This window comes from Cyrtonyx montezumae, unplaced genomic scaffold (genome assembly GCF_038088225.1).
Source record: "Cyrtonyx montezumae isolate F1298 unplaced genomic scaffold, pur_monq_1.0 scaffold_10, whole genome shotgun sequence".
Classification (NCBI taxonomy): Eukaryota; Metazoa; Chordata; class Aves; order Galliformes; family Odontophoridae; genus Cyrtonyx; species Cyrtonyx montezumae.
The window spans coordinates 19,361,461-19,383,358 of NW_027071826.1; the positions used below are offsets into that span (position 1 = coordinate 19,361,461).

General features: G+C 39.5%; 1 protein-coding gene across 12 annotated transcripts in view; it reads right to left on the reverse strand.

The window, feature by feature from the left end:
• NRXN3 (neurexin 3) overlaps nt 1–21,898 on the reverse strand; it is an 877,901-nt gene that overhangs the window by 612,991 nt on the left and 243,012 nt on the right. The window lies entirely within an intron of this gene.

A 21,898-nucleotide genomic window follows, 5' to 3' on the forward strand; every position in this document is an offset into this window, starting at 1 on the left:
TAATGAAATGTTGGTCATAAGAAATGCTATTTAAAATTGGGTGTATAGATCCATTCTACTTCTAACTGCAAGTATGAAACAGGTTTTCCCGCATCAGGTTTGTACTGTTTTGTGGGGGCTTTTCCCCCTCCTTACTAACAGTCTTTCTGGAGCTCTACTGACACAACTGATTGCAGTGCAATGCAAATGATGAAAGGAACAAATCAAAATCCACATCAAGTGTCATTCAAACATTGGAAACAGCAGGAGATGGAGAGAGAACAAAAAGCAAGTGAATGGAGGGCAGGAGGGAAGAAAGAAAAAAAAAAGGGGGGGAAAGAAATGACATCATCCTGTCCTCTTCAAAGATGTCAAAGAAAAATGAGAGTTTAGTGGGAAAGGAGTTCCAGTACTTAACACACTCTATTTGTTCAGGGCTTTGCCTGTGGAAACTGAAATTCTTCTCTGAGAGGGTAAAGTCTTGTGAAAGAACTGCAGCAACCAGTATGGCATGGCAATCATTGTTTCAGTCTGTGAGTATGCTCTAAAGCACTTCTACCAGCAAAATTTACAAATCTGCATAAATATATTACTGTATGAATCAGAGCATCCACTTTCCCCAGAGCCAACAAGTACCAAAGGCAGATATGTAGATTACTCCATGCAGGACTTTTAAAACAAAACTATGAATAAAAAGTCCAGAGGTAGAAAAACAGACTGATTTAAACTCTCTAGGCATATGAAAGGATTACTCTGTAAAGCAGCTCTTACCAAGATCCTCACCTACCCCCACAAAGAAAGAAAACATAGTATCAATTGAAACAGTAAGTGTTTGGAATATAGAGGTTGTTTTTAGACACTTTCATTTTTCACATTATCAGCTGACTCCCTCATGCTGATGTGACTGGAACTTCTAGAGGGAAAGAGTAAGCTTATTAAAGCCAGTTCTTACAGACATCTCAAGGCCTAAATGTTTGGTGCTAGAGTAGGAGAGCTAGACAGAAAAATGAAGAACAACCCTAAGTCCATGATGGAGAAAATCCACAGTGGCTAGAAACAGACATTAAGTGTGGTAAGAAATATGGAAAAGAAGTGGTAAACAATGCATATGGTTACAAATAATTTGAAGGGGATGACTTGGGCTGGTACAGCAACCCATCATACTAACAGACTGCACGCAATCTCTGGTCATGGGACATACAAACCCATTAAGAAGAAAACATCTCTGTGTGAACTATTATAATTAGAAGGCTATAAAGAACATCTTTATTCACCAGATTTCTAAGCTGCACTCCCCACACACTGTCATGGTCTGTACGCACAAAGTGCTCTACATGCAACACCCATTCAGCCATACATACACTTTCTGGGTACCAGCTGTCAGTGCTGCCCAGGGGACTCACATCTTTGCTTGGCCAAGAAACAGAGAGGGAACGTAAGATACTTTTTTTCAAGGTGGGGTAATAGTTTCTTACTTTTCAAAGTGCAATTCTCCTCCCCCTCATGTCTTCAACTCTTTCTTGCCACCCACAGCTGCAAGCTGGAACCAAATGTACTGTACATTATACATATACTCAAAGGCAACGTGTGTGTACACACAAACCATCCTTGCTCTCTTTCCTCTCTGTGTGGATTGTATTAGAAAATGCATTCAAGCATGAAATGGCTCTTTTGACATCTTCAGCTCAGATGTGCCTTGCATGAAAAAGTTGTGTGCCCTAGCACCTGAATAGATGTGGGAAAGGGATCAGAGAGTATCAAGACCATGAGTGAGAGCTGCTGATACAAGCACCTCAGCTCTGCTGCTTACTTGAAGAGCTATGCCTTGAGTACTTTGGAAATATATGGTTGTTTTTTATTTTTCTGCAGACACTCTAAGGCAACAAATCAAAATAGTAGTAATAATGAGTCTCTTCCCTTCTAAAATAACTCATTTGTGTCCTTCAGCTCCACTGATTCCACTGACAGAAAATTACGTCTTGTCCCCAGACAAGAAATGTGAACTGTTATTGCCATGTTTGTGTAAGAATAATCTGAAGAACACCCAGAATTGCTGAAGATGGCACAAAAATCTAGAACCTAATGTTCTGAATAGAGTCTCGGAATTAAAGTCTCAACTCCAAAACATCAGGGGAAAAATTATAAATAAATAAACCAAGAAAAGCACTGATGCCTAAATTAACCCCAGATTCAAACTCTAAAAGCATGGCTTGTACTTGGAATGAATCACACAGTGAGATAAAGCTGGAGAAGCCAAGGGGAAAATGTAACATAGGAAGCAAAAAAAATCTCATATTGAGCAAGAGCTTTCCTTCTCACCTCCTGAACTCCTTGCTTGCTCTTCTAGGTATCCTCTCTTAAGCTCTGCCCACAGCATTCTGTGTGTGAAATGCAAAGAGGACCCAAGGGTTCTCAGTACAGTTCCAGTCACCATACCAACAGCCACATCAATTTTGAATTAATAGAGACAAACCAGACAGAGAAAAACTGAAAGTAATTTCCAGTTGAAAGGGATAACCAAAATCAGTGTCGAAATCAAGACAGTGTTTCAGTTGATATTCAATAGTAGCCTAAATCACATACTACTACAGTTTAACTCGATGTTTCTTCTCTGTCCAATCTGCTACAAATATAGCACTGAATCTTTGCAACAACTAAGCAAGTAAAATCAAATAGCCTGAAATAGTTGAAACAGCCTCTACACAACCATGCGAGAAGATGAGTTTCAGCCCTTGTGTGTGCCCTGTGCTGACCAGAGCCTGTCCCAGTTCAGACCATCCTAAGCGCTTGACATCTTTTAAATGTAAGAAATTTCATTCTCACCTCACAAATCTTCACCATCTGAAGTATCTGGAAGCATTTTCAGCACAACTCCTTGCAAGCAGAGCTTTCCCTCTAACTGTAAGAATAGTCCTTCAGAGGGGGGTATTGCTTAGTAGCAGTCACAGAAATAAATTGTGTCTCCTTGTCCTGACAGCAGTCCCCAAAATTCAAAGATAGCACGTTATCACTAAGCAACACATACAGAAAATCTGCTGATGATTGAATGTAACCTGGCAACAACTAGGTGACCTCAGTCTCCTGTGCTGGCAACTTTTGCCTGAAAACAGCCATCCATTTGATTGTCTTCAGCCAACTGCAGCAAAGGGGCTGTAATACTTTTGTACAGCATCATAAATACAAGCAGTAGCAACATAGTTATTCAAGTTAAAATATATGCACATTCCTTCCACCTGTCTACTTTCAGGGTAGCTATTATATTTGGAGCAATGTTTAGCACAACAGATTTCACCCATGTTGCAGAGACCCGCATTATAAACAAAAAGATCTACAACTACGTTTATCAGTGATCTCAAATCCAGAAGCTTCATTGCTTGGAGATGGAAAGAGGAAGAAACCAGGTGTTAGTTCAAAACTGTCCTGACATAATGCCAGAGATCTGTGAAAATCAATATGTTATTAGGAGCAATTAGCTTCCCAGTCTTGTGCTCTGAGACCCTGCCAGCTTTAATTCCGCACTTAGCATCCAAAGGAGCAATTTACTGCTGCTTCCCCACAAAGCTCTGCATAAACATCCTAGGGAGGTGGCAACAGGCATATTCTTGCAATACTGAGAGAGAAAAAATATTCAATGTCTCTTTATGCTCTTTCTCTTGGTCTCTAACCTTTCTCCTGTGTTAATCTCCATTATTTTCTGCTTTCTATCATTTTCAGATTTCCTGCAGTCTCTTGCTCTTCCTGTGGTTTCTCCCCTGTGTCCCAGATTATGATTTAGCTTTCTTCCTTCTTGAAGGCTCCAAAAAGGTTACCATGAAAGAATAAGGAAAAAAACATCTCTTCATGAGAAGTTCAGCTATAGTTAATAATGACAGTAAATCGGGGCACACTATGCATTCCTCATACAGTTACATTTGTTAGGATCACCCATCACACCCCATTCCCACTGAGCAGGGCTCCTAGAAAAAAGCATTAGCAGTTGGGGAGGTATAATAGCAAGGATCAAGAGTGGAAAAGAAGAGGCATACTGGTTAAAAACTACAAGAAACATAGACTACACATTTCTACATTCCTGCAAAAATTCAAATATTCTTCAAGATCTTGACCTTAAGAAAGAATGTCAGAGCTTTCTATCCACAAACCAGAAAAAGTTTTCTGGTGAGTATGCAGTGCACCTCTTTCCACTCCCATGCAAACATCATTTTCATATACCTGCTAGGTATATATACAGATGACCACAAATAAAAACTGCCTTCACTGTTTGAAAACCAACACAACAACAACAAAACAAACAAACAACAACAAACCTACACAACGGAAAGAAAAGAAGGCCTAAAAAAGAAACAACTCCGATTCCTGTCTAAGTGGATTCCATACAGACAAGGTTCAACAACAGATGTAGGCCAAGCTCTCAGACAGAGGATGTACATTGTTCGACCACCTGGGGACACATGTCCATACCTGGCATGATTTGGATTAAGCTACACCAAAGTTCATGTCACATGGACTTTAAAATGCAAGTGAGCTATAAGAAATGAGCAATTGGAAACATCTCTTTTTAAATCTTTTTTTACACTGACACAATTTCTGCTGTATTGCAAGGTAGATGCATGTTTTAGCTGCTCTTACTGCTAGCACTGCAGAGCCAGGAGCACTAGGAGAGAATGGTTCTATCTACACAACTTACTGACAGCTGTGCTTGAATTACCCTCAAGACTAGACGTACATAATATTCATTCCCACTTGTAAAAGCAACACAGCATTCAGTCAGAGTCTCCTGGTGCCCACATATAGAGTTGGGCGTCCATGAGCAGGCTTGGTGGATGGTTGCCCCACCACACTGCTGCCTGAGTGGCTGCTGGTTGCCCACAAGGAAGCCATAGCTTTTGCAAGTTAGGTCAGGAAGCAGGACTCAGTTATAGCTACTCACAACTATTAATCTCCAACAGGAGATGACGAAGGCAAAGAAAAAACTAGCCAAGATTTGCCCATAAAACTTTTCTATTAACATCTAGCTGGTCTGATCTGTTTCATCAGATGGAAAGAAAGACTTCCAGAAGTGTCACTCACAGAAAGCACAGGGAAGTACAGAGATCCTGGGAGCCTAATCCAACTGCTCAAACTCTGCACAAAGAGCAAGAACAGTTCCAACTTAGTTCAGTGTCAAGAAAAACATTTTAAGTTCTGTCTTACAAAATCTAAGGAAATTATGTTTACAGACATTCCCATTCGTCAAAAAGCACAATAAATTACCTTCATTCAAAACAATCACCAACATGCACAAAAAGCAAGGCTTGATCCCACAGCTGCAAGGTTTGTTTCCTCAAAAACAGCACAGGAGCTTGTTTAAAGTAGTCTTGCTGCATAATAGATTATGAAAGAAAACACAGAGTTTTGCCTAAGTGGAAACAATGGAAGTTTTGGAAGCAAGAATATAATCATTTAGGCTGCAATCTTACTATGACCCAAGAGTTAATGCTCCTATTTTTGTGGGAAAAAATAAATGTAATGGGAATTTTAAATACTCACATACAATTATGACTTTGGATTTCACAGAGTGGCAAGAACTGGATTTCTCCCTGACAGCCTGGAGCCATGCAAGGTCTCACTGGCCTGCAGATGGTGGCCAGATCCAATCAAGATAGCAGCATTGTGTTTTGGGAGGTCCAATGTCAAGTTAGGAGGTCTATCAGCTACAAGTACAGTGATCTCTGGGCAGGACCACAGTGAGAGGGCCAGGACATGAGCACAGCTGAGTGGGCACATGACCATAGGGACAGAGTGGTAGATAGCTGGGGTCCGGCCCTGCTGGGCTGATGGGGCTGAGGCCAGCATTTGCTCTTGAAGCTGTGCAGGGTGTGGGGAGCTCTGAAGGACTGAAATGGTGCCATGGTGGAGTAGCAGAGGCACGAGGGGCAGGCAGACCCGGGGGTGCTCTCAGGGCTCTGATAATGTGGAGCCAATGGTGCTCTAGTTCTGTTCCTCCCACAGCCCAGAAAGGAAGCTCATGTTTGCTATATGCAAGACAACACTTTTTCCAGCAAACTGGATTTTTCTTGTATGTCTCCCATTGAAGTGCCACAGATCTCACCCCATGAAGCCTGTCAAACAGGACAGAATAACTAGAAGGGATGTAAATGCAATTCACCAGCATTTGCAAGGACAGTAACAGAAAACAAAACAAAATATTCACCTAAAGGGAACCATTAGAAATAAGATGGAATTTTATTAGTCTAGCAAAATCCACTGCAAATAGTACCACTAATCACCAACTGTAGGTTTTTTGCACTAGCAAGAACAAAGCTGTTCTGCTTTAAAGATTTCAGCCTGCCAAGATGTCAATAGCATCTGCATTTGCAGATGAACTGAAAATTCATGAAGATAAAACAGCTGTGTCTCACAACACCAGAATTATTAAAGAACCTGGACTGTTTTTTCTGGTGCATAACTATGTCACAGATCAAAGTATTTTTGCAACATTAATCCCAATTTTTCTTTGCTTCAAATAAAGATGATCATTTATTTCCCTAGTCTATTTCCCCATCTACTGTAGGTATCTACCCACTTTAAAGAAGGACCTTCATATACTGAAGCTCTGCACACCATTGCTCCCAACTCCTCTAAAGTAAATCCCATTCATTCAACCATGTTCAGTTTTTATTTTCTAAAAGCTGCCTCTTCTGTTTCTCAGCTCTGATGTATCTCATGATTTGTGTATTAGTGTCTTAAATTCATAAGCTCCAAATTTGAATAGTGCATGTCAGTTAAGACCAAATGAGCGCTAAAAGTAGAATAATTACATAAGACACCCTTATCAGTACAATGTGTACAAAACATTTCCAAATGAGCAGCAAACGAGAGAGATAATGGAGCAAGCTTCAAGGCATTCATCACATTTTCAGGGATGCAAGAATACTGGTTGAGCAGTAATAAGTGTCATTTGTAAGGCCACAGCTACAGACAAAAATTGCTAGCAAATGTTTTCATAGACCAGATGACATCTGGATGAATATTTTCCATCGTTTCTTTTCAAAACCTTGAAAAATTTATTGCACAGCATTATTTAAAACATTCCATTACTTTCAACAAACACTGAAAATAGCGTAGAAACACTGTTGGGATAACATAAGAAGCTCCTGATGAACATCTGAAGTACAAACCACACCTATTTATTTATCTTGAAAGTCAGAACAGAATGAATATCCTATTTACCATTTCCTTTGCAATGCTATTGTCTCTTCCCTGTTCCAGTATGTTATTTATTTCCTAACTGTTTCCTAAGTTGGTTTTTTTTTCAAACACAAGAAGAAACAGCAAATTACTGCAGGAAAAATTACTGCCTACATATCAATAAAATGGAAGTAGAAAAGGTAAAAGAGGCAAATTAACAGCCCCAAGGTGTATCAAGGTGCAAGGTTCAGCACAATCACTGTAATATTTTTTACTCAGAGAAAAAAAAAAAGCTCAATTCATAAAGTTAAGACACTAAAACAACTGCAAGAGATGAAATTCAGATTTTTTTTTCTAGAACTACCCCAGATTTTTTACATAAATCCAAAATGAACCAATTGTTTTTATAACTCAGGGCTGAAATAAGGTTGCGTAATACCCAAATCGAGTAAACTAGTCCCGATAACCTTTATCTCAAAGTGAATAAAACCTCCAGAATCTAGGTAAACCTGTGAAACTCCCATCATCATCACATCATGTCAGACAAGAAGTTCAGCGGAGACATTATAGATTTGTAATTGATCCTGAGAAGACATATTAGGATGCAGGAATATAAGCCCCCCTCCACTACTAGACTTCACAAGGCTTGGCACTCTGGGTCCTCACTTTTATGTAGCTTCTGTAATGAACCAGCCTTTCAATTTCTGATGCAAACTTACAACTACCATATGGAGAAGGCTGTACCAACTATCACGAGCATCGGGCTTGTTATGTGCTTCCTCTCCTGCTGCCATCATCACTCATAGAAATGGATAAGCTAACTATGGGGGTGAGGTATTGTCAGGTAGTAACTTAATAGTAAACAAAGAAACAACCTTAATTAATAACGAAAAGTAAATGTTATCTGATAAATTTCACCTCTCCCTTCTTCAGCTGCAAACAAAATCTGGGCTGGGAGGAGCTGAAACCACACTGAGTAGCATAGTGGAAATATTTGCAGACAGAGACTGTAGCATGTAAATGTTAGTGCTAGCCCTGGGAGGTGAAGAGTGAGGCAGAACTGCCATACTAAAGATTGGCAGAGACGCAGGGGAACCAAGGAGAAGCACATGGGCCCTTCATGCTTACTCCAAATGTCACTCTAACATTTACAAAGCTGTGTGCAACTGTTTGGGAAGAAATCTCTGGCAGAAAGGTTTAAAACAGGATCGTTCCTCAAAGAATAGGAGTAGAATGGGGGAAAGCATAGAGAAATCTGCTGCCAGAATGAGGGTCTGAGAGTTTACATTATAAGAGTGACAGGGTTATTATGTGACTTCTCTTTAGTTTCAACAGCTCTAAGTCCTGTTTCACAGTACAGTCAAGCTTCATGAAGCGTGTGATCGCTGTCTTTTTGGTATTTTCACAAAGAAAAAGGGATTATAGTGAACATGGAGTTTGCCTCATCTCAGAGGTGTGCAGTGTAAGAAAAAGGCAGAAGACGATTTGTAGTAAGGGGAATTACAGAAAATTATAAGGAAAAAAATAACACGTTGAAGGTGACCAAATACTAGGAAAGGCTGTGAAAATTCCACCCCTTGAAATTTTCAAAACTCAACTGGAGACCTGAACAACCTACTCTACCCTTGTGCCTGGCTGCACTTCAAATAGGCAATTGCAATAGACTTCCAGAGATCCCTTTCAACTCGGATTATTCTATTACAAGAGCATCAATGCACTGACTTTACCAGACACTGAAACATTTCAGAGACATCGTGCTACACCTGCCAATTGCTACTGATCCCTGAGCTCGAAAAGATTTTGCCTCATGTTATAATATTAACAGCAACGCTGCTTACAGCATATTGTCATGATTGGAGAAACAGAAGACTAGAAGAAACAAGAGATTCAAAACTTGGTTCTCCTCCAGGCACTCTATGTCCTTGGATAAATATTCAGTCCTGCTGAATTGTCTCATCAGAATTACAGTTAGAAGCATACTATGACAGACTAACATAACCTCTTCTGTGCCTTCTGTACCTTACACCCACAAACTGGTATGCCTTCATTGAACAAACTGCCAAACATCTCACACTGGCTCCCAAATCACAGGTGAAACTTAAAAGGCTTAATTCTTCATGTGAGGATTATAAGGGTGGCTCTCAGTACTCAACTTATTCCACAAAATTACAAGGAGGTATGGGCTCTGCTATAAAATCCATATATCTGGGAGAGCTGCTAGAAAGACAGTTATCATTAGCCTATCACTTTTGAAAGGAAAGCTATGGTATGAAATAAATCTGTTACTTCACATAAAAGAACAGCTAACTTCCCCTCAATTGTGTTTTTGGAAAATCATATTTCGCCTTTGGCTGTTGGCTTAAGGAAGGTACACAGCACAGACCAAACAAGATTTGATTTTCTTTTTCTTCCTTTTTTTTCATCTGACAGCCACTAAACCCCGAACTTTGGCAAGTCCTGGATGGGGAGCTTTAATAGGAAACTGAGCAGAGGGAAAACACGGATTTATATAAACTTGTCCACAAAAATCACACACCACAGTGTTTTTGAAAACGTAACAATTCTTCCACCTCTTCCAATCTCAAATTTAAGAGGCTCCAGAAGTGAGAATTCAAAGACAGCTATGCTGAATATACATAGGCAGATTATCAGAGTAACTACTGATAAGTAATGTAAGGCCAACAGCTTCAGAGAAAGAGGAACATCACAACACTCAAAAGGGTAACATTTAATGTGGCATTTCAGACTACATTTTCCAAACTTAAAACAGAAGATAAAATGAACACCATTTATAATCGTAGAACCTGAAGAAAGGGCCTTTCAGAGTTTACTTATCTATTACAGAGCTGCTGCTTTCCCTAAAAACATTTGCAAAGCCACTAGTCTACAAGAGATGCCTGAGAGCAATGGTGCAGCACAGACAGTGCAGAAATGATGACACTAATTTACAGAGGTCCCACGGGCTCCATCCATTCCTATTCCTAATGAAGTCGTCAGCAGAGATGCAATGGCCAGGGCTGCTCACCCAGCTAATTACAACTACTGGCCAATTACTGCAACCATAACAAAGAGGAAAACAGAATCAGAAACTAGTGGTTGGCATGGGATGGCAGTTGATATTGCCAAGATCATGAAGGCCTAAGTAAGAGATACATGTTCAAGCATGTAAATTTCATTAGCAGACAAAAGAAACTAAGTTCTGCTTTCAAGTAAATAATAGGCACTGCCTTTTGAAAATATGATCTTCCTGAATTCCACTGTATGACTCTGGAACCTGTAAACAAGTATGTTTATGTAATTTTAAATTTTAAAAGGGACCAAATAAAAGAGAATTGACATATACACCCATAGTGCTTGTGTACTAATGGTAACTCAATTTAACCCAAATTTCCTTGTTTGAACAGTTTGAGGAATGTCCAGGAGATATCCCTCTTTGACTGCAAACACAATCAAATGCAGTTTGCTCCCTTACAAAATCAGTATTTCTGGTTAAGGACAGATTTAGCAATTCATAGTCCAAAACATTGGCTATAATTATGCAAATTCATTTATTTATTCAACTGTTTACGAGCCTATCTCAAAATGCCTAGGGCTGTGGTGCAGGATCTTTGAAGTGCATAGACTAGCATTCAGCGGATGAGTTTACACAGAATAACAGCCAGCCCAAACCCTCCATCCAGAACTCAAAGATTTAAATGTATGGAGAAGGGAGTTCCAGTAACCTTTTTCTTCTTGCCTCAACTCCTAGAGCCTGCAAAGATTGTAAAAGATGATAAATCCTACTTCTCAGGGAAGCTGTGAAGATTTAGTGAGTGTCGGAAAATTCTTTGAGATCTTCAAGTCGAAAGAACTTTTGATGTACAAATGACAACAGTAGCTGTGATCCTGAGCCCTTCATATTTGCTATTGTGTTGCCCATTTTACTCACTTCAAAGCTCAGGGCAGCTGCCAGAATACAATGAAGAGTGTCATGCTTCAAAAACACCAGCCTGATGCCAGTTAAGCAAAGATAAAACTACTTTAGCTGTTACTATTAGTAGACTTACTGAGATAGTTCCTGAGGGATGATGCTATTATGACTCAAAAAAAAGACCAAATCTTGAAATCACCAGGTATCTTAGGCAGAAATGTAGTAAAACTAGGGAATTGTGCAATACAGTTGTTCTCAGAAGATTCTCATATCACCATCTACAGTATCTTTGACTTCTGCTGAAATACTTGGACCTTTTCTGCTCCTGACAGAAACTGCAAACCAATCAAAAATCACCCCCCACATCAAGTCTTTCATTCCCTTACAGATGAGTTTGAGAACAAGTACACATCTTCTCTTTAACTTAGTCATAGTTTATGCAAGTTTTGATGCTGAATTACTTGCTATTTATCCTACCTAAAGCACTTCTGTCCACTGTAAAACATCCAAAGGTACATTTACTCTCCAGATTGCAAGCAGCTAACCAGATGTGATGTGTTTTGTTACAATATTTCTGATCCATTACATCAAATTATGCCAGATTAAATGCAGCCTGTCAGGGAAAAGGGTTGTCACGGACCTGTAATTTGACTCGAATAAAAAATTCAGCATCTGCTTATCAGTGTCTGAGCCTCCTGCATGACACCGCTTTCAAAACAAGCTTCTTCACTAAATGGTATGCGGCTTACCTGCAGAATTAACGTCTTAGAAAATAACATAGTAATGGCTTGGCAGACAATAAAAAGCTTCATCTTGCCAGGGTTTTAAGATCCTTTAGGTTCTTGTAGACACTTCTTATGCCCTAAACCTAAAATTCACACAGACCAGTAGCAAGGAAGAACTGATTTCCCCGTGCCACCAGCATTCTTTACTGTTCAGAAGAGCAGTACAGGCAATACAATCAATATCTTTATCCCAAGGGAGATACCAAGGGAGATATACTTACCACTGTCTGTAGTGGAAATAACAATTTGCATTCACCTAAACCGAGATTCTTAAATGAAGGAAATATGGAACCAGGAGAGCAAATTACAAAAATCCTCCCATTTAGCTGAGTGGGATCACAGATAAGATAGGGATGGCTAATCACTGCCTATTTACTGGAAACTACACACAAAGGTAATTACAAGCAAAATTCTCTTGTAGAAATTAGCTCTTGTTGGTAGGAAGTAAGCACTTAGTAAGAGTTAACTCCATAATGAGGGAGAAGAGAATGAATCCAAACAAAGAGAACAATAAAAGATGGAAGCCAAGGTAAGTTTAGAGGATGGACAGACATGCTATTGTAGTACTGGGAGCTGAAATGTTTTTATGTGTATTACTTCACCAAATCTCTAAAGAGGTATCAGAGAAAGTGAGATTATTAAAACAGAGACCAACACAATTCAACAAAGCATGGCAAAAGCAGATGGAAGCGTGGCTATCAGATTAACCTTGCATAAAGGCTGTTGCAAATCCATCATGAGGTTTTTCCGAGACAGCCTGATGAGAACTGGCCCTACCAGTAAATTGTGTTTACTTCAGAGACGAAAATTTTTCTCTTCCCTCATTATACAAGGCTGAAAAAAGGGGCAGGGGGAGGGATTCTGACATTTTCTAATGTTTTAAATGTTATTTCTCTATAGAGTGATAAAAGCCATTAATCGTTACCAATGAAAACTGGGGGGAAAAAAAATGTAATCACAGCATCTGAAGGCAAAAAGTCATCTTGCAGCAAGTAACTTTATTTTCCCTCCTTCACTTTTTCAACTGTTTGCTGCTCTAGTGACATCTAATCCCCTTTTGTGACTTCCTGCAGTCTATACCTCTACTGTTTCTGCACCTCTACAAAAAGGATGAGAAAGCTGGGCTGTGGCTCCAAAAAGACAACATTCAGCAGTGGGAGCAGTACACTGTTCAGGCAAATGAACCAATCGGAGCTGCATTAGTTACATGCCTCTCATAGACTCGATGATCTCTAGAGGTCCCTTCCAACCCCTACAATTCTGTGATTCTGTGATCTATCCGTATTTCAAAAGGGTCACACAACCCAACACAAAAACAAGAGACAGAAAAAGCTCTGTCTGTGAGGATAGAGTGGTACAGGAAGCCACAGCTGTCATTTGGGACTGAAACATGCTAGTGGAATTACATGTGAAGCTGGCAACAAGCCTTAGTGTCCCAGATGGCCCTCGACTGGACAAGTATTCATGACCTCATCCAGAAGCCTTCTCAGAAGAGATGTAAAGCTAAGTCAAAGCCAGTAGAAGGAAACAAACTTATAATACAGATGATCCTATACAATTTCAGAAATGATTTAAACAGAAAGTTCTTTATAACTACAGGAACAGTTTGAGCCTGAATGTAATAGCTGCCTATTGGGACAACTTCAGTTTGAAATTGAGTACATGTACTTCACCTGTCAGATTTCACCCTCCTACTGTTTAAGGCTTCAAAATAAAAAAATATATATTCTCCTCATCTTATATATTTTTCTTTCTCCCACTGTTGTGCTGAAAGCCTATAGAAAGAACAGCAAAACTGGTCAGCTACTTGCACAAGACAAAAAACAGCACGTCAGAAAATTCCCACCTGTAAAAAAGAAATGAAACCTCATGATATTTTTCAAATCTCTTTCTTCCCGTTTCCAACCAACTTTGGAAAACAACAAAATCGAATATGCACAGTGCTGCCAAACACACTGTATCATTATCTCAATGGGAGTTAAGGGGCTGACTTTGCCATTACAGCCATTTTATAATGTAGGAAAAACACTCTGCATGATATTAAAGCAACAAGAGTCACACCTAATCACATTACACCCTTTCGCCTGGGAATAGTATGGCTACACCTGCAGCCACTTGGCCTTCCAGAGTATGTATCTTTCTCTTATCAGAGCATTAACACCCCTCTGGTGTCAGCTAGACTAAATACCACCTTCATGAAGGAAAGAACAAAACAGGAAAACATGCCAAAATGAAGAGGGGAAAAGCTCTCACTTTTCACAAATTGAAAGATGAGCTCTGAGAAACTAAGATTGTGACAGCTGTGGGGTTTGATCAACAGTACCAGTAACCAGACAAAATGAAATCTTCGCTATGTGCCAGCAGGTACCATAAAATTCCTACAAAACATAAGCCTTTTCCATCATGTGGCTTAACTCTGTCTTGGAGATACTGTACCTTGAGATGAACAGCCTTTAAATCTTGCTCAGGATTTAGCATCTGGGATGCAGCAGTACTCTTAAACTGATGCTGATGAAAAAACAGTCTCTCAACTCAATGCTCTAAATTCACAAAACATTCTGCAATAAGGAGAAGGGATAGCAGCTGGACAATTTACTCAAGTCAAGAAAGGAGAACTACCAACTTATTTCTCTCCATTGGGAACATGGGAAATGTGCACAATTTTATCTGCACTTTATTACTCAGTATTACGCCACTGCATTCCACAGAGGTGCCTATGGTATGGAAGCCAAAGAGAGTTAAAATTTCCTCAGGTTTGGAAGGAAAAGAGGCAGTTCCTCGGAGACTGGCAGCAAAACATACATTGACAGAACAAAATAATAAGTGAAACTGCCAACTACTGGTGAAACTGCAGCTTTGAAGCAGGTCTAGCAGTCAACACAGAAGGACACAAACGTTGCTCTGATCAATGTCTTGAAAGTGGATTGACAATTTTGTTCAACAACATTAAATTATGTAGAGCTACCTACAGCAATGGCTGTTGGTAAAGCAGAAGTGTATGTTTTAAATGACAAAACCAGTCTTCATCAAGTTTCTTATTATTTTCTTAAACTGCTGTATGTGAATCTCAGTTTTATAACTAAGGAAGAATACAATAAAGCCCAAGTTCAGTCTTGGATTTTGAGGGGTGTTAACTCTCTTTTGATGAAAACTACTAGGACTGGAAGACAGCAGAAATGCTTTTGAGCTAAACCACCCCACTGATACTGATTTTCTGGACATTTAATTCATTCCACAACCAAAGAACTTTTCTTTCAGGCACTTATCATTTGCTTCACAATCTGGTAGTAAAGATTCCAAATAATTCTCTATTTTGCTGAAGCAATGTTTATCCGGACCTCTATTATGCTCACCCTGAGCCCCTCCTAATGCTGTGGGAATATAAAGCAGACACACACATATCAGGACTCATAGCACCTATGCAGCAACTCACTCTATGATTTTCCTTTATTTGATCTGAAAGTAGGAAAGAATTTACCTCTCTTTAACGAAGTATTTTCGGGTCCTCACTTGAAAAAAATCATAAAACTAAAACCAATATATTAAAAAGAAATTGAAAACAAAAAAATAAAATAAATATTGAGTTAGGCATAGATGCATGTGGAATCCACTTCTGACAGTATCAGAGCCCACCTCTACACTGTCATCAAACATAGCTCAATTTACTCCCCTTTTAAATGTGAACATAAGGGCCAGTGATATTGTCAGACTGATGTGATGGAAGATGAGCATCTAGGATACAACTAGGATACATACTGAAAAGACTGTTTCCTTCATACCACCATGCTATCATCTTAAACTAACAGAGTCATTCAAGAGCAGAAAAACTCATAGCTTAATACATGACCCATCATTCCTATATGTCTGGATTAAAGGAATGATAGCTCACCACCTGCAGGAGCAGATACGCAGTTTCCCTTGTACAAGGAAAGAGCCACTTCTCTCAATTTTTCAATATAAATAACATGATTTGTAGGCTCCTACACCAGGCTCAGTCATGTTCCTGAGAGCTGCAATACAGTATTTGCCTGGTACAGCAAGCCCTGCCACAGGCTTCCTCCTCAGCATTCATAGAGGAGCTGCAGGGTACAGAGGGGCAGAAAGGCTGTGTGTATTCAGGAAACAACACACTTCAGTATATCTTCCAGCACCCTTTGAAGTTAAGAAGTGTGCAAATCTTTTCCCCCGCTGAGCGTGCCCAGAGGAACTCAGCAAGTGAAGTGAGCAGTGGGCATGGGTCGAGAAGACTGTGGACCCTGGGGCAATGAGCACTGTCTGAGGCCACTAGATGGTGGAGGAGGCTGCGACTGGCTCCTTGCTTGTGCTGAGACTGCTGAGTATTTGCTGCATTTACAAGGGAATACGGACAGCAGCGTGTGTCTCATGGGATAAAATTGAAAGCAGAGAAAACAGAAAAAAGGACCAAATCCCAGTTGTCCTCCTATAGAGTTTCTATGTCCCATCAGCTCCCAGTGCTGAGCTCTGGGCTGGGTCCTACCCACATCTGCCCCAGTGCTGTATAAGCAGATGGTGATTCTAGGGAATGTTTTCCTAATTTGCACATGGAAAGGTGTAAAATCCCACTGTAGAAAACATCCTGTTTTTTAAAATAAGCATCTGAAATAATATGTGACAAACAGGAAAAAGGAGTGGTCTCACACTGGGACAGGAAGCTTCTTCACAATTACCATCATATGAAGCCCCCCCACACAATTTGAAAAAATGTACAGTCCCTCAGGAGTGCTTTTTGAACCATCCTTCTTTCACAGAAGAAACTGAGACAGAAATGGAAGCCAGGTTCATTCAGTGTCACACTGCAAAGCCATGGCAGTGCAAGTACACAGCCCAGTGCTCTGAACTACTGTACCACCAACACCATGCCACTGTTACCCCTTTTTCAGGATGCTCCTCATTACTAGAAATAATGTAGCAGCCAAGAGTCCCCTTGTGAACAGGAAAATAATGCAAAACTGTAAAAAAAAATCTGAATCAGAACAGGAAAAAGGACAGTTCTTGACATCACTTAAAACATAGATGGGGAGACTCTACAGATACAACACCTGTTTCTCTTTCAAATTTTGCAGATAAAAAGAGAATTCAAAGGGAAAGAACTGAGGCGCAAGATAGCTTTTTAAGATTTCAATTAGCTTTTTTATTTGGACTAGGACTTATTTACTGCAGAGTTAAGCATCTTTCATAGTTATAGATTCTCTATTTATATCTGCTAACTGTGCAAATTTCCTGGTTCCTTGATTCCAGACCAGCTGCTGGGCACAGCTGTGCTCCAACAAATGCACCAAAACCAGCAGGGACTGCTGCAGGACTGTCATACTTCCCTGATTCCACCCGCATCTGGAAGAAGAAATCATACTGCTTTTCTCACTTAGTCCTGACACAGTTCAACAGAACAAAACCAATCTAATTAAAACATTTTCATATATTAAAAAAAATAAAATAAAGAAACAGACCAGTCTGAGAACTTTCCAAGATTTAACACCTTTCAAACATAGCACTAGCAGATCCCCCACACATACAAAGTTACCAGCACAAAGAATATGGGAATATAGGTGTATGGTCACTTGCAAAAATCTTGGACAGAGTAGAGGATATCTTGTTAGCAATTAGCCAAGTGGACAGATCAAGGCACAGAATTGCAAGCAATTTACTGTCTGGCACCAAAGTACATCATTTCAGTTTAATGGAAAGTAGGGGATGTAATAGCAGAGCAACTAGCAAAGTGCCTCATCAACATGCTGCAGCTGTATAACCACTTATTTGGCATCTAAATCTCAAAGTAGGTTTCAGAATGTAAATTTTATATCCATGTGGGCATCAAACTCTGCGCTGCAGTAAGAGCAAAGCTGCGTCTGGGTGCAAGGACTCAGGTGCAGCTTCTACCTGCCATGCACTACTGTCCAGCTGGATCCTATCCCTGCTTTCCTCAGTCACTGGCAGAGTACTGGCTGTTGTGGACAACATTCTTACCTTTAACAGACACTTTGCTTTGAAGGCATGCCCCTTATACTTTGGGATTTTATTCCAAGAGCTGGATCCCCTAAACTCTACCCAGTGCAATTCTAATCTTTGACAAGATTTCTTGCTTTTATATATCAGAACCCAAATGTTTTGCCTAAGATTATACAAAGCACGTGACAACATGACTGCAATGCAAGTAAACTGAACAGCAGACTACTGCACTTAGTGCTACCCGGTCTTATTATTCTGCTGATAAGCAGTCCCTGGGAAGACAGCCTGGCAGTCAGAAAGGCCTGTGTCATCTGCTTCCCATAAAGGCAAACAGTGAACAGTGCTAACCATACTTGTTTCTGCTCGTACGCAGACTATAGACAATGCAACTTACAGTAAGCTCTTCTTTACTGGCACTTTACTGACAGACTTTGGACACATTCTATACTTCACCATGTTTCTCCTACCACTCTGTGTATACCTTTTCTAATTAAGATTTGAGTTTTTCTGGCAACAGCTTTTCCCCCTCTGTATTTGACGATACCTTTCCTAATAGCTTCCTTTACTGACCTGATAGCATGTCACTTGTTACTGTTCCTAGTTTGCTCAAGTCTAGATTTCCACAATTCTTTACTAAGAGGTAGCAAAGAAGCTGAGTTATTTTAAAAGCTTTATTTTTACACAACCAAATCTTCCACCATTCCAAATTCAGAATGAGTTATTATAATAAGTAATTACATTAAGAATCAAACAAAATATACTTCAGGAATCAGTATCTTGCATATTTTATATATTCATTCGCTTTTTCGCTAGTTGGGAAATCATGTCAAGTTACTAGCAGGATTTAGAAAAAAAGAGACCATCTGAAGTTAGAAGACATTTGCAGGTTTTCATTATTCAGAGGCATATATTTCAAAGATGTATACAAGCTAGAAATAGAAGAGCCAGATAGTTCTCACTCCATTCCCTGCCTTCCCTTCCCTCCTACAAAGCACATTACATTAAGGAATATAGCAGCCTGGTCATACTGTGCTGTTTAAGCCACTTTTATTTTCAGTGTTTAACTGATGATTTCCATCTGTAACCTGGGCTTTCTCTGATAGCAAAGTAAAACAAGCAAACAAACAAACAACAACAAAACACAACAAAGCTCATTAACAGGATTTTGTCTATGTTATTCAATACTTTCCTCTTTTCGCTTAAGTTAATATTTCATAGCTCCCATAAACTTCCTTTAATAAATCCCCTTCCTTGAGGAAGGTAGTCCTTCCACCAGTGCAAATTAAATCACAGTCCTCTCAGATTATAATGTATCCAATAAATACATATTGAACTCTTCTAATCTTTCTCTGTAATTCCTTCTTTCAGTCTCCTGATTATATTTCAACATTTTTGAAAATGTTGGCAGCACGACGACACCAGTTTCTTAATGATTTTTAAATTTAGTCTACACTACTTATCAGCAGACTCTTTACATTTAAATATATATATATATAAATGGGAAATAGCCATTAAAGCTTGCCGAGGAATATATTTTATACTCATATTTCTTGAATACATATTTTTTCCAGCAATTCTAACTAGCATGCATCTGAGTGTTCAACATCACTTCAACAGTACACAGTTTAACTGGTTAGGAGTTGATATTCAGGTTTATTATCTTGGCAAAGGTCAATGGTTAAAACTACTTAAGACTCCCTTCTTCTGTGCTTTGTAAATCTCGTATCACTATTGAGTTAAATATATCCAGCCAATCATTGACACACCATATAAAATCCCATCATTTGTTTAGTGCTTCATAAAGGGCAATGAATAATTTTACCTTTTCAATGCCAAAGCAACTAGCAAGTTTTCCCCTCGAGCGGCTCAAGTAACATGACATTTGATCTACAAAATATTGCTTGTATACCCCCAAAAAATAAAAAATAAAAAATAAAAAAATAAAATAAAGGAACCAGCACTGTCTGAAAAAGCACACAAGGACTGCATTAGGATTGAAAGTACAGAAAAGCAGCACAAGGCAGAAAGTCACTGTTGTTTTACAAGAAAATCTCTATGACCTTTAAGGATTTTTAATAAACACTGCTGGTCTGGGCAGTGTTGTTCTTTTGGGAATATAAACTATAATTATTAGTACACAGAAGCGAAAGCTGCTCACATTTTTGTACTGATACATAATCTAGCAATAATACAAAAATGACATAGATAAAAAAAGAAATATTAATCACTACGTTAGATTTTCTACTTGTTCCCATGCCAAGGCATCCATTAGGCTCAAGAAAATCTATAAAATCGAAGGTCAAAGATTAACTAGAATCAATGTTTTGATGGTCCTCAGTTTTTCCCATCCTAGAATATGAAACACTTAATGATTCATTAATTTTTCACCTTGCTGTTCTTTTATGACTTAGGAAAGTCCTACATATCTGGGTTTTTTGCAGCTGTGGAAGAAGAGGCGTAGAAAAATGCAACTTGTCTAAGCTGTTGATAAGCCAGAAAAAAAACTGTGAAGCACGTCCATATTGTGTATCTTCATGAAGCACTGAACTGGCTACATCCCACGTATGTCAAAGTTTGTTCTGTGAAAAGCCCTGATCAAATCTACTTATTAGCCCAGCAGTGACTCTGAATTTACAGGACACAACTGCCCTGCACACACAGTGCACCTGCAGGTACTGCTAACGGGACAACAGCCTTGCAGAGCAGAGAGGACTGCACACTCTGTACCGCTGGGCTCTCGGTGTTGGACATAGCACAGCACGTGTTCTGAACAGCACCTCCTTTGTAGCTTTGCAAAAGCTTTGCAAGTAACAGCACAGTTGCAGTTTTACCCATGGTCCCAGGGAGATCAGTGTGTCTTCTCTCACTGTCAGGTAACTTTTCATGAATGTTCATTCATTCCTTAAGTTATAGATGGTCTAACTTAAGTTTTGTCTTATAAGCATATCTTTAGTTACTTCCTCCATATATTAGCTGTCCCCGAGTCCCCTGGATTCCATCCAGGTACATAGGTAATGACAGGTGAGTTAGTGCAATGCAAGATAAGAGAGAGGCTGACCCATGGGGAGCTGCACAGTAATCAGCTTTTCATTACTGCTTGGCTGAAAGGCCTAAGTGATTCAGCAGTGCTCTTCCGAGTGGGAAAACAGACAAGGAAGGGATGAAGGAACTCAGGTACTGATATGAATTATCTTTTCCCTATCAGAGTATATAAGTATTTATCTCTAGGAATAGCTAATAAAGATCCAGGGACTGCATCAGCATGCCCATAGAGGTCTGCAGGTATTATTGTATAGACCTCAAACAGCTTTCTTAAGGTGGAAAAAGATTCTTACTGAAATAAGACTCCAATAACTAAATTATCTGGTATTCTAAATTCAGAGATTGAAGTCCCGGTGTAGTAAATTCACCCACTTCAGCCTAGGTCTGTGGATAATTACTTTTATAATCTTCATTAGGTAACTTAATTGCTCTGTATCTCAGTTTCCCAAAGCATAACATGGTAATGATACCTATCTCTTTCTGAAAACACTCATATGCAAAAATGGCACTTATTTGTGTAGGACCTTCACATTCTTATAAATAGTTCATTGTGAGTGACGATTATTTAGCTATTCTGACATCTCAAGGGCAGGTAGAGAGGTCAGTAACATACTGGCTTTTCTTCAGCTATGGCCTTGCCTGTTTGTTTTAAGTCTGAAGGATCTCCCTTGGGTTATTTGTCTGCAAGGATACAAAAAATCACCTGAGCCTCTATCTTCCATAGAGAGAAGGAGGATAATACTGTGATTTGGCAGATTCCACATTACTATGGCAGAAAATAGTGTACAATCTGTCTCAGTGTGCAAAGACAGCCTTAGCATAATGCTGCATGTGTTAGATCACTGCTTGAATGCTTCTGCCTTATCTCAGTACTGAGCATATCTCTGTTCCAAACATAAAGAAGCCTGATGCTGGGACCCCTGTATCTCTTCTCAGTTGTAGCAGGGTGGTTCTCCTTCCTGCCCTGGAGTCCTCTTAGGTAGTCTTCACCAAGACATTATTCAACTATGTAACCTAATAACAAAGTTGAAGCAGGAAAAAATATAAA